General features: G+C 51.2%; 1 protein-coding gene across 1 annotated transcript in view; it reads right to left on the bottom strand.

The window, feature by feature from the left end:
• PLA2G3 (phospholipase A2 group III) overlaps positions 1–4,216 on the bottom strand; it is a 135,223-nt gene that overhangs the window by 130,404 nt on the left and 603 nt on the right. The window lies entirely within an intron of this gene.

Here is a 4,216-nt window from a genome sequence, read left to right as displayed (position 1 = left end):
TAACTCCCCATCCTTTCCCTCCCCTTGTTTTCTCTTCGTTGCACAGAGATGCTGTGCTTTACTCTCACGCTTCTGAAGGATCCCTCAACATTTGTCACAAACCAGTGCCAGCAGCTCAGAGGTTGCTTGTATTTTCCAGGGTAATTTTGCTCGATCCCTCAGACAGATTGAGCTTACCTCAGCATCCTGTAAGCGCTTCCTTCCTGGCCCAGGTTCCCATCCCTCACTGATGCCCTAGAAACTGCTCACACGGTGAGGAAGGCACTGCAGCCCTCTCTGTGAATTCTCTTTGCATTCCCTCTCCACTACAAGACACGAGTGTCAAATCTCTTTTCTCTCCATTATCCTTCCTGGAGCTTCTGCTGTTGCCTCCTTGCTGCCTGCCACTCACTCAGCCTTTCTCATGCTACCCCCACGTGCACTCACAGTCCCTTTACGCTCACCCTTCTGCTCTCATTCCCATTTTTATAGGATTCCTTTTTGATTTTCAGGACACTAAAGTGCTCCTGATGCAGCAATGCTGGTCTTTTACTGTTGCCCCGTGGTTCCCCTGTGTCAGGATGTCTAGCTGCCGTGCACCTCTAATAGACTCTTTTAGTAACTTCACACACTCCTATATCCTTTCCTGAGGACGGCTCCCCAAGGGTCTCTTGCTGGTGGTGAAGCATCCCCATGAGTTTGTTCAGTTTACGTTTCTGCATCCATCTGTCCTTTTCCTGGGGAATGCTTTCTTAGTTTAAACCCCCAAACCAACCAACCACGCAGCCTGTGATTGCTGTCCTCCTCGTGACACCACCTCCAAAGGCGCCCAACCGCTCCTTCCACGTTGGTCTGGATTAAGGCTGCAATAGCTGCCTCCACCCTACATTCCTAATCTCACCGTTTTCTGGCAGAAAAGAAAAAGGGCCTGGGTTGTTGTCTGGGTGGGTTACGTCCTCCTGTATTTATTTTTTTTTCCAACAGGATGTCAAAATGGGGTGGTTTAGGTATAAAAAGTTGCTGTTTATTCAGCCAACTGCTCGCCGGATGAGGCTTTAACTTGAGAATAATTGCAGATAAAACGAAGCCGTATTTTTGATGAATAAATTGTTCTTCTTTCAAATGTGCTCAATCCTAGGTTTAGTGCTGTGATAAATCTTGGCTAACTTCTGCTCCTGAGAGAAGCAGCAGGCAGGGAGGGAATGTGCCATGTCCTGCAGGAACGGCTCCCAGGTGATGGGAATGGGCAGAGACCAGCCAGCACCTGCAGGCAGAGGAGCCCAGATGCCACTTTGCTCTCTAACTGGTGAAGAGCTGATTTTGGAGGTGGAATTGGGATGTCCACCCATCCTTCCATCATTCCATCCACCAATCCATCAACTCTTTGCTTCCTTCTCCCATCCAACACTCACCTGCTGCCTGTAATGCTGCGGGATGGGATGAGATGGGTGTATCTCCTGCAAAAGCTCTGTGGAGGGGAGGCAGAGGGGCACTGACTTAGACAGGAGTGAGGGTGCCTGCCCCAGGTGCAGCTCTGTGTGAGCAGCCAGGACAAGGTTGGTACTGGTGAGTGGAAGCTGGGATGAGGGCTCACCCAAAGGCTGGGAGATGGAAGGGAGCCAAAGATGGTGAGAGGCACCAGAAGGTGATTTCCTCCACCAAGCGTGATGCTTCCTCCCCTAAATGTGAAATCTCCCCCAGATGAAGACAAAGCTGTGGTCAACACTCAAAGAAGAAACATGATGAGGGTAGCCTGCTCAACGAACAGACACATCCAGAACCGCAGCCCTGGGACAACAAGGAAACAAGGACTGCCCTTCCAGAAGCTTCCTCCCAGCTTTGCCCCATTCATTGCAGAGGACTTGGACCACATAGCCTTTAAAAGTCCCTTCCAACTCAATTCTATGGTTCTATTGACTCCACATCCCTGCTGCTGCTGCCCAACCCTTGGGAGCACCCAGCTTGGGAGCAAGGAGCAGCACCTGGTCTGCATGGTGGTCACGTTGTCCCAGAGTGATGCCATTGAGGGTCTTTATGCTGGGAGAGGCAGCAGTGCCCACCACCACTCACCATCCTCACCCACGTCTCTCCTGCATCCAAGGGGACAGAAAGGGGCAGGGTTGGTCCCTAACCCCAAACCCACCCAAACTGCCATTGCAACGGCTGCAGCTCCGAGGGCCACACGTCACACATGCGACCTCAAAACCAAGACGCTAAGCCGTTCCGCTTTCGGAGAAGCTTAGCACTCAAAGCTGATTTCAACAGCTTTTGCCTAAAGTTTTAAGACCCGTCACTAATCAGCAGCTGCTTTATGGCCGTTGTAAAAGATCAGGAAAAATAAAGAAATCTCCCGAAGTTGAGGGGAGCGCGTCCCGGCGCCCGCATCCATCACCGCTGAGCCGACATTTACGAGCACAAGGAGCCATAAATCCGTATGGGGCTGACACTGGCCCAGGACTCGATGCTGGAGGGGAAGTGTTGTGTCTGAATCCGTGTCCTGCCCCAGGAGGAACTTCATTAATGCTCCACCAGACGCATCCCAGCTCCAACTACATCCATCCCTGGGTTTTATAGGCTCTGCTGTGCCGCAGCCTGGGCTCCCGACGGGCGGTTTTGAGCCCCCAGTGTGCAGAAGAGATGGGTGTTCTGGGTTGGAGCATCGTCTGCTGGGATTTTGTTCACCCTCTACAAGCACTTGTGCAGCATCCAGGCGCTGCTGCCATAGAAACCCACCAGAGAAGGCTCCTGGCTCAGTGTGTGCTGAAATCCAAGGGTGGGATGCTGGGGGCAGCGGGGCGAGCTGGGCGGTAACCACACAATCACCAAATATTCTCATTTTGAAGGGCCCCACATTGCATCCAGTTCCCAAACCCAAACCCTTGGCTCTCAGCAGCCCTGAGTCGAGTGCAAGACCTTGCTCTGCTGCCTTGTAAAAGGTTGTCTTTGCAAACCCAAGTGTGTGCATGGGGTTCCTGAGATGTCCCCAACCGAAGCGCTCGCTCTGCTAGCACATAAATTGACATCTTGTAAGCAAGTAGCCCAGAATACTGAGTAATTATAGCTGCCACTGAGTCACAGGGGAGTGTGGGCACCACATCTCTCTTACAAATCACAGCAAAAGACCCTGCAGATTAAATCTTTCCTTCCCCCCCTTCTCGCTCCCATAAAAGGCTGCATTTGTGCTGCAAACAGTAAAAATAGCAAGGGCTGTTATTAACAGAGATGTACAACTGCTGACTCCGATGCAAAACGTGTCTCCATATGGTCATTACAGTTGAAGGACAAAAACAATATTTTATGTTTCTCTCAGTTATTGTTCATCAAATGTTTATGAAAATGCATAATGAGTGTGTATGATGAGCTCGTTGTTGAATAAAAGGAACGAGATGAGAACCGGTGCGTGTTTTCCAGCCCAAATAATAAAGACCATTAAATTAATAGCTTAATTATGTCATAAATTTCAAAACATTATCTAGAATTCATTTTATTTTTATTTAACCCAATAACACGTTTATCTGCAACTCTTCCTGGGATCTGTACATAAACCTGCAGCCATGGTTATGTTTCCCTGGCCTCGGTTTCTCTTTCACAGCCCTTCTGGAAATGCGTTGTCACTGACAGCCTTGCACAGAGGTGCTGGAAGTCATTGGGTTGTGATGCCCAGGGTTGAGTGTGGGGTGTGTGGGGCTGTGGCTGCCCCTTTGTGTCCCCTGCGCTGTGTCCTTGTGCCCTCGGTGCCACGCACCCATGTCCACCTCTGCCTGCCGTGCATTGTGCTGGTCCCCAAAATGCCATCACATGGGACATGGGGTGGGACAGTTTATGGGTTGGGACATGTGGAGGCTCTGGGGGGGCAGTATCTGGGGTGGGACGTGCAGTGGGGTGGGACAGGCTCTGCATTGGACATGAAGTGTCTCTGAGATGGGACAGGCTTTGGTAGGACATGTGGTGGCTCTGGAGTTGGACAATAGTGGCTCCAGGATGGGACAAGCAGTAGCTCTGGGATGCAACAGACTGAGGTGGGACATGTGGTGGCTCTGAGGTGGGACATACTCCAGTATGGGACACAAGGTGGCTCTGGGGTAGGACGCATGGAGGCTCTAGGTTTCCCCTGCTGTGCTGCCCCGCTCCAGGCTCAGCCTCCATGCATCATGCTGGAGACTCACAGCAGCTGTGCTGCAAACCCACAACACAAAGCAACTCTTGGGGCCTTTTGCACACCAAACCCACAACACAA

Source organism: Centrocercus urophasianus, unplaced genomic scaffold (genome assembly GCF_019232065.1).
Source record: "Centrocercus urophasianus isolate 14NV4802_14NV808 unplaced genomic scaffold, USGS_Curo_1.0 seq_30, whole genome shotgun sequence".
NCBI classification, from domain to species: Eukaryota; Metazoa; Chordata; class Aves; order Galliformes; family Phasianidae; genus Centrocercus; species Centrocercus urophasianus.
Note: the sequence above shows the minus strand (reverse complement) of the source record. Positions and strands in the feature narration are given on the sequence as shown.